We start from the raw sequence: 15,688 nt of genomic DNA on the forward strand, positions 1-15,688 counted from the left end.
ACGTGCTGAGCAAATGAGCCGCGAGGGCTTGGAGGTCAGCACCAGCCCACAGGAGGGCCCATCGAGGGTCCTTGACAGACACAGTCACCAAGTCACCAAGCGCTCCGCCCTGCAGGGCCAAGGCTACCTCACAGGCCTCGACAAGCACCCCAAGCACTACTGTCAACCAGTCAGAGCTGGCGTCCGGGATAAAGTCCACTGGTCAATCCCCACGGAGCCATTTACAAACCGAGCCCCGGGGAGAGGCTGCTGCTCAGTGGCAGTGTCGGGAGTAGAACACGGCTCTCGCGACACTCTCCACCCAAAGACGGAGGTCCTGCGTGAGCCTCACGTCCCTGGACAGAGCGTGGCTGTGAAGAGCTGAGATCAAGCCCCTGCCCACTCGGAGCCTGGCTCGGGGCACGCGGTAGGCAGAATTCTCGGTGGCCCCCGAGATCTCCACCCCGCTGGGTACAGGCCCTGTGAAGAAGAGGGCATTACTTCTGTGATTAGGTTACATTACATGGCACGGCTGGCTTCAAGACTGGGCGTTATCCAGGCCGGCCTGACCTAGTCACATGAGCCCTTTAAAAGCAGAGACTTTTCTCCACCTGATGGCGGAAGAGGAAGTCAGGGATTCCAAGCATGAGAAGGACATGAGGCATTTTTGCTGGCTTGAAGATGGAGGGGGCCATCTGGCAAAGAGAGCAGGTGGCCTTCAGGAGCTGAGAGCAGTCCCCGGCTGACACTAGCAAGGAAGAGGGGACCTCAGCCCAACCACCACAAGCAGCTGAGCTCCACCAACAAAACAACTGAGTGAGCAAAAGCCCTAAACAGACACTTCTCAAAAGAAGACAGTGAGGGGCCGGCCCAGTGGCATAGTGATTAAGTTTGCATACTCTGCTTCTGTGGCTCAGGGTTCGTGGATTTGGATCCTGGACATGGACCTACACACCGCTTATCAAGCCAGGCTGTGGCAGCATCCCACATACAATGTAAAGGAAGATTGGCAGAGATGTTAGCTCAGGGCCAATCTTCTTCATCAAAAAAAAAAAAAAAAAGACATTCAAATGGCCAACGGGTACATGAAAAAGTGCTCAACATCACTAATCATCAGGGAAATGCAAATCAAAACCACAATGAGCTATCACCTCACACTTGTCAGAATGGCTATTATCAAAAAGACGAAAGATAAGTGTTGGTGAGGATGTGGAGAAAAGGGAACCCTTGTGCACTTTTGGTGGGAATGTAAACTGGTGCAGCCACTATGGAAAACAGTATAGAGAGTCCTCAGAAAAACTAAAAATAGAACTATTAGATGGTCCAGCCATTCCACCTCTGGGTGTATATCTAAAGAAGTTGAAATCAGGATTTCGAAGAGATATTTGCACTCCCATGTTCGTTGCAGCATTATTTCCAACAGCCAAGACATGGAAACAACCTAATGTCCTTGACAGATAAATGAAAAAAGAAAATGGGGTACCAACATGCAATGGAGTATTATTCACCCTTAAAAAGAAGGAACTCCTGCCCTTTCCGACAACGTGGATGAACCCGGAGGCCGTTATGCTAAGCAAAATAGGTCAGACAGAAAGAGAAATCCCGCGTGGCCTCACTGTGTGTGGAATCTACAGCAGTCAAACTCACAGAAGAGGAGAGGAGGGTGGTGGTCGCCAGAGGCTCGGGGAGGGAGAAATGGGGAGATGGCAGCCAAGGGTGCAGAGTCTTAGTGACGCGGGACGAGGAGGCTCTGGGGAGCTGAGGCACAGCATGGCGCCTACAGTTCACAAGGCTGCACGGCATGCTTGGCATTTGCCGAGAAGGCAGACCTTGTGTTCTCACCACAGACATACAAAACGGTAACTCTGTGAGGTGATGGATGCGGTAACGACTGTGGTGACCATTTCACAATGTATACATACACCACATCTTCACGTTGTACCTCTTAAATACATACTGCACAATTTTTATATGACCAAAAAAAAAAAAAAAAGAATGAGCGAAAAAGCGGGTTTCGGCCCAGAACCTCTAGAAGAAACGCCCGGCCAACGCTTTTAACTTGCCCCTTGCGATACCCAGAGCAGAGCGCTCTGCCCGCGGGCCGCAGGGCTGACTGACAGAAGTGCGAGCTAATGGAGCTGCCAGGTGTGTGGCCGTTTGTTACCCAGCCTGGAAGACTGACACTGGGAAGAGGGTGACAAAGGCTCAAGGCCCTGCTCCGAGGAGCACTGCGCGGAGCCGTCCTTGGTCTGATGGGGCGGAGGCCTGCCTTGGACGGCAGCGCTCTGGAACAGGCTGGGGGAGCGCGCAGAGCCCACGCACACGCCCTCCTCGCAACTAACGCGAATCCCACCCGGAAGAAGCCTGCATTCTGCCCCAGGAGCAGGTGCGCTAGAGCCGCGCCACCCACTGCGCTCAGTGCTGCTGTGGGTTTTCCCGAAGAGGCAGCAGGGCCCCGAGCCTCTGTCCCTGCCTCTCCGCACGGAGGGGCGAAGGAGGGAGGGGGCCTGCCTTCTGCAGGAGCTGCTCTGCCTCCCTCACCCCTTCTCCCTTACGAAGCCTCCACCGACCCGCTGCGGAGGATCCCGGGCAGCCTCACGCCTCTTTCCCCGCCAGAGATGCCCGCCGGGCTCCAGGGCAGCCCTCCTCCACTGCCAGTGCGCAACTTGCCGGCACCCACACCCAAGACTTGTCCCCGCGGCGGGCCGAGAACCCACGTGGCCGGACCGGCCCTCCGCCGGCCCGGGGGCCGGGCACTGCACGGCCGATGAGCATCCTGGACACTGTGAACACCTGGAGCCAGCAAACCCCACCTGTAAAATAATTCAACAGCGACCTCTGAGCGGGGGAAGAGCATCCCAGGGAGCCCAGCAGCAGCCACGTTCCTCCCCACTGGCCAGGGTTTCCCTCCAGAGTGCCCCCAGACTGGGAGGGAAACGTGGGAGACTGGTCACGCCTGTTGTCTGCGCTCCGTCACAGCCCTCCACTACAACGACATCAATGGATGTTTTTAAAATATATAAATCCGGGGCTGGCCCCGTGGCCGAGTGGTTAAGTTCGCGCGCTCCGCTGCAGGCGGCCCAGTGTTTCGTTGGTTCGAATCCTGGGCGCGGACATGGCACTGCTCATCAGACCACCCTGAGGCAGCGTCCCACATCCCACAACTAGAAGGACCCACAACGAAGAATATACAACTATGTACGGGGGGCTTTGGGGAGAAAAAGGAAAAAATAAAATCTTTAAAAAAAAAATATATATATATATATATAAATCCATCCTATACAACTATATAAGGGAGGGGCACCTTTAGTAATTATGCCAGGACAACCGACACAACTCAGGCTGGCCGATCCTGGGACTGTGACAGTCGATGGACTCAGGGGTCTCCAACACCTCTTAAAGCCAAGGACTCCTCTCCCCTCCAAAGTTAGGACATCAGAGGCTTGTTTCTGAAGAAATTAAGACAGAAGACTCCAGACTGGGGACCCCAGCGCAGTGGAGGGTGAGTGTGAGATGCAGAAGAGAAACCGAGGATGGTGGAGTCTACACTCAAAATAGTGGCACCACCGCCTCCCAGTCCTCTGCTAGCTCACCCACCCCCACCCCCGAAGGGACATAGGAGGATTACTGTGCAGAAAAGAGACTCCAAGACCTGATGTTTGGGGCTCCGCCAGGGTAAGTTCTCCTCCCACCTTCGTTCTGTAGCCGAGCCTCTGGGAGCAGCGCTCTCACGTGGTCACGCGGCGGGGCCGCCACTCACACTCGCAGCTGCCTGCTTCAACATGCGCCGGCAGCCAGCAGTCACCCACGTTTGAGGCAGTCCTCTAACAGGAAGATGAAAGCAAAACAGACAAAAAGGAGGAAACATTTAAATCAGAAAGATATTGCAGGCACAGAACAAGAATAGAGAAAAGAAACAGATGCCCAAAGAACTCTTGGAAATTAAAATTATAATGGCTGAAATAAGTGGAACAAGAATCAGATTGAAAAAAATGGAAAACAAAAAAGATAAGAAACTGGACGGTTCAGTTCAGAAGCTCTGCAACCTGCCTAATATGTGATCCAGAAACAGAGACTAAAAAAGATAGGAGAGCCGAGTCATCAGTGACATGACACTAAAAATCTCCCAGACTTCGTCCATTAAGGCTGCTATAACAAAAATTCCACAAATGGGTGGCTTGTAAACAACAAACTTTTATTTCTTACAGTTCTGGAGGCTGAGAAGTCCAAGATCACGGTGCCAGCAGGTGCTGTGTCTGGTGAGAGCCCCCTGGTTCACTGACAGCTGTCGTCTCCATGTGTCCTCCCGTGGTGGAGGGGGTGCGGGCGCTCTCTAGAGTCTCTATTGTAGGGGCCCTAATCCCATTCATGAGGGCTCCACGCCTCTGACCTACGCAGCTCACAAAGGCCCCACCTCCTACTACCATCTCATTGGGGGTTAAGATTCAACACAGGAATTTGGGGAGACACAAATTTCAGTCCTTAGCCCAGGATGTAAGGTTCAGATTGAAAGGGCCCCCCGAGTGCCCAGCGCAAGGAAAGAAAAGCAACCTGCACCAGCGTACACCATCGCAACAGCTTAGCACGCCAGGGAGAGAGCGTGGATCCTCAGAGCTTCCGCAGGGAGAAAGAAAGCTGGAGGAATTAGAATGGCATTAGACGTTTCAACAACGAAACCAGAAATTAGAAGATAATGGAGTGATGCCTTCAAAATGCTCAGGGAAAAAAATCTGTTTAATCTACAATTGTATATCCAGCTGTACAATATCTGTATTCCTCACTCAACCTCCAGTTTACCCTCCTTCTATCTGTGAGGATGGGGCAGGTAAAAACCCTATTTCCCGGACTTGCTCACAGCTGGGGTCCTGGACAAAAAATTAGGTTCTACGTTAGGTGGAGGCAGTTTTCCCGCAGCTTCTGGCAGCCAGTCCTGGTTGAGAAGGGGTCGTTCCCCTTTAACGGGTTCCCAGATTCCTCCTTGCTGCTTCCTTGTGTGACACAAGCAGTGGCCGTGGTCAGGGTGGCTTCTTCCTATATGACTCTGAGCCTGGATGGAAGAGTTGAGGGTCTGTCCTCCAGCTCCAGGGTCCAGAGGCTGCTGCCGTGGTAGGAGAGACACAGGACCCAGGCCGCGTCGGCGGAACAGCTCCCTGGTGGCAGTTCTGTATTGCTCTGAAAGTCATTCCAAGAGGCCTCGCCTACAAAGGGCTTCTTTAGCCCTTCCACCCACTGTGTGACCACCTCTAACGATTTGTATTTCCTTCGTTGAACGTTGGACCCTGCTGATACAGCTGCAAACTGCCAACCAAGCATGAAGTCACGGTGAAGACTGGAGCATGGCTGGTGATGTTCAGTCTGATCCCCCAGACCACCTCTTCCAGTCCTATGCCACCAGCTGCTGTGTGCTTGGCTCCCAGCAGCTCACACCACAATGGCCTCCAGACGACTACCCTCGGGCCCAGATAGAACACCTGGAACTGAGCTTCCCCCACACCCCACCCCTGCCTACAGGTGACCTACAGCCTCTTACTGGACAAACTCTGTGCTGTAATTTCCACTCCAGGGTTCCCTGATCAGGCTAGGACTGCACTCCACCTGAAATCGCACCTGACGTGGCTTCTCCTTCCCTGTCCTGCTCTCCCCACTCCCTTCCCAGTTTCTCTGGGATTGCTTTCTTAATGCATCACCTTCATATAAACCCATGTCTCAGAGTCCATTTGGGGGAAATATTTTCAGACATGCAGGGATTCTAAAAATATACTTCTAAAGGCGTAGGAAGCTATTAGAGGATATGCTTCAGCAAAACGATGGTGTAAAGCAGGAAAGGAAGTCGTGAGACCCAGGAATCCATGCTGCAAAGGGAAGTCCCAGGATGACAGGCTGCACAGGGGTCTGGAGAGCAGCTAAGAGCCAGAAACTCACATGGGAGGGTCCAGGAAACCAGGAAATTGGTGGAGTGTCAATTTGACTATTTGGAAAATAATATTGATTCACATATAACTGATCTGGTAAAGCGTTTACAAAAAATAAATATAGACACATAGAAAACCTAATAAAGGGGAAATATGCACATATTAAGTCCAGGGAGTCTCATCATCGTCTCCTTCATCTAGCAGTAGGCAAAACGTCTGTCGTAGTAACATAAACACTGACTATTGATTAACCAAAAGTTGTGATCAGAGAATAAGGAAGGACGGGGAAAGGGCCAAGGCAGGGCAGTCCGGGGAGGCCACACCTCCATCTTCTGTTGCAGTCAATAGACGATGTTTAAAATTGATTAATCAGGAGATAGCAGCATCAACATGTTATTTAGAAATCTGGAAATAAATACCACCTGTGAGCATTGCAAACAGCAATCTATTTGACATGAATTTGTTTTTTTAAACCCTATTACCTCCCAAAAGATGAAGCACAGCTTCTGATGGAAGACACATGCCCACAGTCCGGGAGGACTCAGCAGCCACACAACAGTGGATACTCTCCATATTTGGCAATTTCAAATCCATCCCCAAATTCCCGCCCACCACCAGCCATTGCTGCCCCAGATTCCACATTACAGATTGATTTATCTGAGCTGAGTACTGCTCTCCCTTTTAGGGTGGACGTTCCCTGCTGGGGCTGCACAGCACATGCAGTATTGGAAAAGCATAGGTTGGCTTCCGATTCCAGCCGCATGCTCTTCTGCTTAAAGCCTCAGAGCCTCAGCCTCTGCGGGGGGTGGACTGCAAAGATGGCCGCCGTCCTTCCCAGTTCCGCCCACCATTCAGGGCTGGATAGTGGTTCGCTTCCACCAGCTGGAGGTGGCAGGGTGACGTTGTGCCCATACTGAGTCTAGACCTAAAAGAGGCCTTTCAGCCTCCATTCTTGCTGCTCTCAGAACCCTCCCCCGACGTGGGAACACATCCAGGCTGGCCTGCTGGAGGGTGAGAGATACAGCTACCTCCATCCCCCAGCCCACAGCCAGCGGACTTCCAGATTTGGGGATGAGGTGACTCAGGACCAACAGGCCCCCAGTCAACCCACCAGCTGACCACAGACACTTGAGCAAGCCCCACCAAGTTAGTCCAGCCCAGCCCAGCAGAACCACCCAGCAGAATGGTGGACTCAACAGACAGTGGTTGCTTTTTTAAGCCACTGAGTTTTGAGCAGCTCTACTCTGTAGCAAGGAAAACTGATGGAGCCTCTATGTGAAATGATGATACCAATCCTTATGTCAGAGTTGTTAAGATGCAACGGTAAGAATATGAGGTCACCAGAGGTGCTCAACAAAGTTCCTTAACTTCCACCCACATCTCCAACACCTAAATGCAAAAGAGGCTTTAGTGATTGCTTTTTCTCCTGAGAAGGCCAGAGGGAGGACAGGACTCCCAAAGAAGAGAGAGGAAGCCTCCCCTGCAGCCTTCACCACCCCGAGCCCTGCGTTCTGAGCCGCATGGCCACCTGATGCAGCAACAAGCAACTCGGCTTCGCAAGCAGCTCTGAAAAGGCAAAGATTTAACCACTGTGACTGGCTTGTTGATTTCGCAATCACATTTTAAGATGCAGAATCGTCCACCATCTACACTGGCCGTTACAGCGTCCTTCCAGGCCAGTTTTATCTCCACCAACTGTGGACCAGACCCTGAACCAGGAGGCACAGAAAACAACTCTCCCTCATGGTACTGGAATTGTAGCAAGCACGGCTCGTGGCAGGCCCACGGCCATTCTCCAGATGTCAGTGGCAAATTAAATGATGAAACGGAACCCAAGAGCTCTCTGCACTGACTGTGCAAGGCACGCCTCACCCATCCACTGCGCTAAGGCTTGTCTACTTCACTCTGACTTACCCAGGAACCTCACTTCTGCCTGGGATTCCGCAAGAAGAGCACTGGGTTTGGAGTCTGAACACCTGGGCCCAGCCAGCTGTTCTACATCTGATGAAGAGCGTGCCCACAAGACATGCACCCTGGAATACACAGAACTGCCCACAGTCATCTGTTGTTTGCTTGCTTTACGATGCTCTGCAGAATGCCATGGCAGGCTGCAGCCTCTGGACACTCCATTAACAGAGGTCAACCCTTCATGGGTCTCATCTGGCTGCGTGTCTCCCTCAATGCCTGATAACCCCTTGGCTAACTGTGTCTAGTCCCGAGTTAAAAAGCCCTCCAGACAGATGCCTGGGCACCCACAGTCATGATTCTGGTGCCCAGAGTGGGCAAAGCCTAGGGCACGCCCCTCTAGTGCGTGGAGACCATGTCTCCCAGGCATGGAGGTCTGTGCGTGAGGAAGCCCTGCAGTCACAGGGAGAGCACCCACGGGGAGCCACAGCTTGTCTGAGTCCAGGGGCAGCACTGGGACAGAGATGGAGATGAGTCTGACGTGCAGAATCCTAGGACGCGGTCCCATCGGCACTGTGGGAGACGGAGACATGGTCCCTCTGCTCAGTGTGGAGAAGTTCACACCCTGTGCACACGGCACGTCGCCTCCTGTCACCATCACCACCCACATCCCATTACCAGCAATAGGGCCATTGTTGAGAGGGCCGACCCGGAGCTCCTCATCCTGAAGGCCTGTCTGTGCCTCTCACCTGCTCCCTTTACTTCACGATACACAACGTCTGGCCCTGAGCACAGAAAATTCCCCAGGCCAATCTGCCGCCTCACACACCTTGGCACCACTCTTGCTTAGATCCTGCCAAGGGCCCCCAGTACCTAGCATCAGTAGGTAAGAAAAAATACCGGAATTACATGAATCTTGCATAACAAAGAGGACAGAGGTGAAGGGCCCCAGCGCTGCGGTTACAAAGGATCCTCAGCAACAGAGAGTGCGGACCGCCCGCACAGCACCCTCTCTCTAGACTGGAAAACGCACACTGGAGAAGGCCCGCAGTGCTGCCCAGGGCCGCGGACTCACTCCTGCCCCACCTCGGCCCTGCTCGAGGCCAGGCACCAGCCAGTCCCCACACCCGCGCTTACTCGCTCACTCAGGGAAGGCCACAGCGAGTGCTTCACTCCTGTCCCCACGTAGGGTCACTCATGCCCTCTCTCGGCTGCTCCACCAAGCTCAGCCTTGTCACTTGGGCAAGAAGGGTCACTTGCTGTTTGGAGGAAAAGCCAAAGTGGACACCTCTTTGCAAAGGGCCTTGACGCTTCCTGGGAAATACCGTTAAACCCCCAGCCCCCAGCGGTAGTTCATGATGTTACTGTTTAAAAACTTTATTCCTTTTATTGAGTATACCGTATTAACACACGAAATCTGTCCCGTTTTATAAAATATGTACATTCCCTAAAATAAAGCAGGTCGGATTCTGCAGGGCCGAAGCTGGATTTCCGTAAGCTGGGCTTCTCTTGCTCTCCTCGGTGTGGGCTCGGCATGGCAGGAGCAGCAGCAGAGCCAGGCATCCACGCTGTCCCCTGGAGAGCATGAGAAGGTGGACAGCCCCCCAGGATGCCAGATGCCGTGTGTCCCGCCATGACAAACCTAGACACCGCCAGGTCGCCCCCAGACCATGCCAGACCGCCTCCTCTGGTCTGCACAGCCAGGCCCTCCTGGCGCTGGGGCAGCCTGTGGTCACCGCCTCCCATACTCTCCCCACCCCCAGGCGTGCTGCCCTGTACCCCATTCTACCTCTGCCCCCCAACACTGCCGCCACCAGAGGGACATCCTGCTTAAACGATAGAAGGAGCCCAGGCCTGGCATTCAAAGCCAACCTCATCTGGCCCCAGCTTCACCTCAGGCTACTCCTCTCCCTCCGGGGACCTTCACTCCAAATGTGGGCACCTCATCAGGACACAGCACCCAACGGGCCCCACTTTGCCACCTTGAGAAATCTCATCATGCTTCACAGCTCAGCCCTGATGGCCTCAGGTGCCCCCTCCACACATCATCTGTCCCCCATGGTCTGTGGGGCTTGGGGAAGCTCGGGATCTCCCTTGGGAACCCACGCGCCCACACTGCGCCTGGCACATTGTAACCCTTGACAAACATCTGGTAAGTGGATGGCTGGATTAATGAACAAACATGGAATAGACTTGTGTGCGTAACAAGTTTCCTGGGGTAAAACAAACCCAATTATGGCAATAAGTGGCATTCTTTCAGGACATGTGAAATAATTAGTGCTTAGTACCCAGAGAACTCTGAGTGTGAGGCTGGCTATAATCAGGCGTCAAAATACAGAAACCTCAGGAAAACACATAACTGGTGTGCGTGGTCAGAAAGGAGCGCCCCCCGGGGTTTCTCCTGGGAGAGGGGCACTGGACTGCGAGACCCCAAGGCTGCGTTGCGCAGAAAGACTCCTGACGAGGGAGCTAGAAAATGCGACATCTTGGGTTCCAAGGCTGCACAGCAGGCCTGCCCAGCCCCCACGGTGACAGAGGGTACCTTTGTGGGGTGCCGACCCTGCTGAGCACTATATTCACAAAACCCTCATGAAGTAATGGTCTCATACCTCCATTCCACTGACATGGCACTGAGGCTAGCAGTTATGTAATGTGCTCAGGGATTCAAACTCAGGGCTGTTTAAACCTAAGACGTGTACACTACACCTTCTCAGGCAAGGAGTCTTGGGCTCAGCTTTCTCAACCCACAAGTCCATGGCACTCCCTCATTGTTGGGCAACACGGCCTCCTCCCGGGCATCTTCTCAGACCCTCTTGGCCTCTCAGTCTCCTGATCTTCACCCTCCTGCTTCCTCTGCCACTGGTGCACCCAGCCACTCTGTGATTCCACTGCTTGAGGTCAACTGCGCACACTCTTGGAGTCCATGGCTCAGACTCAGAGATGAGAGGCTGCCAAAGACCAGGCAATGAGACCGCACATGGGGTGACCTCCACCCAGGCTCCCATCCATCCTCCCTAACAAAGCATTAGTACTTAATCCTTGCCTCAGGCTCTGTTTTCCAGGGAACCCAGGCTGAGTCACTGCTCTGGGTCTTGCCTTTGCTTTTCCCCTTTATCCACAGCCCCTCTCCACCCTCCTTCCCATTGGAGACACTTACGCACATGGGTGGATGGGCTTCCCGCAATGCGGAGGCTTCCTTGAATCTATCTTTTGAGTACTTGCATTTTAATTTACATAAGTGGAGTTGTACTACAAATTTCATTCCTGTTCCTGACTTTTGCACCCACCCCCAGTTCTCAGTCCACTCAAGGTGTCTTCTAGGCCCATCATCCCTGCTGCACAGTCATGGCGCTGCTGCAGGTCACTCTCCACTCCCCTGGGATGAAGCTGCTTAGGGGCCTGTGAGAGTGTCTCTTGGAACAGACCCAGGAGCAGGACCACTGGTCTATGGCACACCTGGTCCAAGACTGTTCTCGTGCCAACGGAACACAAGGGGCCTGCTCCCCATCTTGCCCAGCACTTGCTATGCCCACGTTCCAATTCTCCCAGTCCCATGGGTGGGAAGCAGTGCCTCCCTGTCTCTCACTCTCGGCCGAGTCAGCAGCGTCACCTGCCTGTCAGCCATTGGAGAAGCATCATTGCTTCCTCGGGGTTTTGCCTTTGAGCTCACATTGCCCCAGCAGTATTGGCCACCCTGCTGGTCACCCTCAGAGTGAGTTCAAGACATTTAGGAAGGAGAAGGAGGGGCGCATGTCAGGGCAGAGAGCCCACTGGGCCTAACTCCTCTCCATGTGCCCCCCAAGTAGCCCCAAATCCCCCAGGGTCGGCTCAGGTTTTGAGAGGCGCAGAAAATTCAGAAAAAAATCCTGACTAGCTCTGACTCGATACATTTCAAGTTTATTTCTTCTGCATTCCTACAATATTGCAATTTATAGGAATTATGTATGTGGTCATTCAGATGACCAAAATATATTTCTCATTTATATGTGGTCTTCATCCACAGCTCCCAAAACCCTTGGAATTTCTTGTTTATGTTAATGAAGGTGACTTTTGGGCCCCACCCAAGGGGGGTGCAGGCTGTCAGGAGAACCAGCCATGTGCTCAGCCCCACCTAGGGAGGGGAGGGGGCTTGAGGTTGAACCAATTGCCAATGGCCAACGACGTAGTCAATCCTGACTACATAATGAAGCCTCCATAAAACCCCAAAAAGACAGCCCATGAGTCCGTTTTCAGAGAACTTCCCAGGTGGTAACCTCAGGGAGGTGCTGGGAGAGTGGTGCGCCCGGAGAGGGCATGGATGCCCGGCACCACCGCCCCATACCTCGCCCTACGCACCTCTTCCAGCTGGACACTCGTCTGTATCCTTCCTCACATCCTTCAATAACCTGGTAAACGTAAGTCAGTGTTTCCCTGAGCTCTGTGAGATGCCCTAGGAAATTAATCAAACATGAGGAGGGGTCCTGGGAACCTCTGGTCTGTGGCCCGCCAGTCGGAAGCACAGGTGACAGCCTGGACTTGCAATTGGCGTCCTGAGTTGAGGAGCTGTGGGAACCTCCAGTCTGTAGCCCGTCGGTCAGAAGCATGGATATCAACCCGGGCTTGTGGCCGCTGTCTGAAGTGTGGACGTGCAGTCTTGTAGGAGCCCTCGGCCTGTGGAATCTGACGCTGGCTCTGGGTAGATCGTGTCAGAATGGAGTTGAACTCTCAGACACCCGCTGGCATCTGAGATTTGCTTGTTGAAGATGTGGGGGAACCCCGCCTACGCACACACATTGGAACTGGGTCCAGGAGCCCCTTTTTGCAATTCCCACTTTGTCCTCTGTTTCCAAAATACCAGAGCAGGTGCCTCTGTGTGAAGGCCTGAAGATCAGGATGCTACAGCCACAGATGACCCCACATTCACATGTCCCCAAACACTGCCGGCCCTCAGAGCATCTCGCTGCAAGAGCCCAGAGGGGCCGGGCCACTCTGAGTCAGCCCAGCACCCTGGATCAGACACCCTCTCCCTCACAGGCCAGAATCCAGCGAGGAGCTCACGGGGAACAAGGGACAGGCAGTGGCTCCTCACTGCCCGAGATAATGGTTCCCAGTCTGTTCCACGAAACCCGCGTCTATGTTACGTTAATACGAATTACAGAATACAAGAGGCTCGGCGGCCTTGTATCTGAGGACATTTTCATTAGGTATGAAGAGCATCAGGACCTCCCAGAGCCTCTGATGGTCCCCAGGTGCCATCGCCCTCCTGGGTTTGCAGTGCAGTGGGCAGCACTCAGCAGAGCGCCTGAACCACAAGCCCCTGCTCGCTGCCACCCGAGCACATCGTTGGGAGGCAGCGTTTCAGACACCAACCAGGGAAGGCCGCTGCTCACAGGCTCCTCAGCGGTCACCAGGGAGCCTTCTCTGTCTCCCAGGCCTCCACCCAGTGAGCTCCTGATAACACTCCCCAAATGCTGTGTGCTCTCTCAGCTCCCTCTCTTGGCCTCAGGAGCTCCCACACACCCTACTCGCCCTCACTCACCCAAAGCCCTCTCTTCCAGAATGTTCTCTGGCCTCCCTGGGAAAAATCAGGCCCTCCTTCCTGTGCCTTTGCAGCCCTGCAAACAGACAGGCTTTTCTCCTGTGGGGTAAGCTCCCACGACGTGCGTTAGACACAGCACGGTCGGGAAAGTAAGAGACACGGTGTGCATTCCACACGGGGACCTCCCACACTTGGGGGCAACACAGCAGTACTGGAACCAGGTCCTTCCTCTGTGCACCTGGGAGCCTGGGTCACTGCCAAATCTTTGCTTTGTGGTTGCTCTTGTAAACTGTGATGCAGTTTATTTTGATTTTCCAGAAACTTTGCAATTTTAGCTTACAATATCAAAATACACTTAGAGCTATTAAGACAGCAGAGCTAGCAACAGTCATACAGGAAAAAAATAAACTTTATTCCTGCAAGCAAATTCTGTAGCTCCAGAGGAGGGCCTTTCCAGGGTCCTGCGGCCCCTGCTGTGGAGGGGTCAGTCCAGAGGGCACCGCCACCCTGTCTTATTCACTGAGTGCTTGTGAGCACGCACGCACGCGCTGCACACAGCATGCGATGGAGGAACTGTGTAAGACCCAGCCAGAGGTCCAGGCTCTCTTGCATCCACCCGCAGGGAAGGCCAGCTCAGGTGCCGCCTGAGCCCCAGGATATGCTACCGCCCAAGGCATGGGGGTCGAATGCCCGCTGCAAGACATGCCAATAGTCAGGTGGCAAGGTGGTGGGAGAGAAGGGACTTTACTACAGTTGGCTAGCAAGGGAGAAGATGGCCGACTGATGTCTGAAAGAACCATCTCACAGAACAGAGACTACAGGCAGTTATATAGGGGGCTGGCCTCTGGGTGGGGCAGACATCTGGTCCCAGTTCCTGGTAGTCTTTTGTTTACTGGATGTACGTCAGAGACTGGAGCAGCGCTATACCCTGATCTTTCACTTGTCATTGATGACGGCTATCGGCATAGGCTCTCTGCCCAGGGGTCATCACATTCCTAAGGAACTCAAAAGAACAAAGTCATCAACTTATAGCAGCTGCGAGGGACCATGAAATCTACAGAGCATGACTAGGCTAGTTAATCAGATATCATTCAAAGTTACAACACGGTTTCTTTTCTACAATATGGCTCCCCTTATGTCAACCTTGTGCTGAGCCGGTATCAGACACACAACTCTCACCCAAAGCCACAACTCCTCCAGGCATTCCTGGGCCCGGCATGCAGGGTCCCCAGTCCCACTCAGAGCACAGAGGCCTCTCCACAGTTGCCCTGGAGATGGGATGGTGAGTTTGGGGACGCAGCCCCAGGGGTCGCTCCCGCTAGGAGCTTGGCCAGATTGGGGAAACTCATCTCCCACCACTTCCCACAGTTCTCAAGGACTGGGGGCCAAAGGTCGCTCCCTCCCCACGGGGCCTCAGCATCACAGTGAGGACAGCTGCCATTCCCACAGCTCCGGAGCAAGCTCCTGGATGGAGTGAGCTGGCCCTCACTAAAGCGGTAAGGACGTGACTGACTATCCCCATGTCCAGCGCAGAAGCTGAGGCACAGGGCGGTTCACGGTCTTGTCCCAGACAGCGGGTGCAGAGCCCGCCAGCTCCACCTCCCAGCTGGTTCGCTCTCCACTCACCAAACTGCCTCCAGCACCCAACCATGTGCCCAGCCCCAGGCCAAAGCCCAGCTGCTCATCACAAGAGCTTGCTGTTTCCCCTCTTGCCTCTTGGGGAGGGGAAAAAAGCCTCACCACTTCCTGATGCATTATTTATCAGGCGCACATTAACCATGGGTGACATCACAGGAATCCGAAGGTAATTTGTGGAAAGTATTGTTAAAGCAATTGATTTGCAAATTCTTTGACAGGGAAAACGGAGCACGGAGCAGGCAGAGATGTGACATGGAGACCTTTTTTTTTTTAATGTATTTGGGGATAACTGATTGAAAGCAAAGCTGTGTAGCCAGTGAGAAAATGAGATTATTCTGTCTGTTATGCAAAGAAATTGTATATTGTGCAAAACAGCAGGATGAGGAGCTGTAAGGGCCACCGAGAGGCCCCCCTCCTCCTGGGGAAGGCAGGAGTGATGTCTTTCTTTCCAAATTCAAATCACTTCCTCAACCGCCCCTTACTCAGCCCTCAACCCAGAAAGCCACAGCCTCCTCCCCCTCGTGTCCCCTCCCGCCCCTCCACCTGCCCCCGCTCTGGGCTCTGAGCCTCAGCCCAGACCCCCCCGTTTCCCACCAGCCCCACTAGGTCCCATCAGTCAGTCACTGAGCCCCTTCCCGAGCCACCATCATCCCATCAACAGTCTGTGATGTCCAAGGCGTGCCAAGGAGCCACCTGGCACAGGCCCACTCTCAGGGACCACTTGGGGAGCCGATGA

The 15,688-nt window shown here is 53.7% G+C and overlaps 1 long non-coding RNA gene across 2 annotated transcripts in view; it reads right to left on the bottom strand.

Moving 5' to 3' along the window:
- LOC123285360 (uncharacterized) overlaps positions 1-15,688 on the bottom strand; it is a 102,247-nt gene that overhangs the window by 74,236 nt on the left and 12,323 nt on the right. For both annotated transcript variants that reach the window (XR_006527106.2, XR_011502726.1), the window contains exon 2: positions 3,672-3,803. This is a non-coding gene — a long non-coding RNA (uncharacterized lncRNA). The remainder of the gene's footprint in view (positions 1-3,671; positions 3,804-15,688) is intronic.

This window comes from Equus asinus, chromosome 4, assembly GCF_041296235.1.
Source record: "Equus asinus isolate D_3611 breed Donkey chromosome 4, EquAss-T2T_v2, whole genome shotgun sequence".
Taxonomy (NCBI): domain Eukaryota; kingdom Metazoa; phylum Chordata; class Mammalia; order Perissodactyla; family Equidae; genus Equus; species Equus asinus.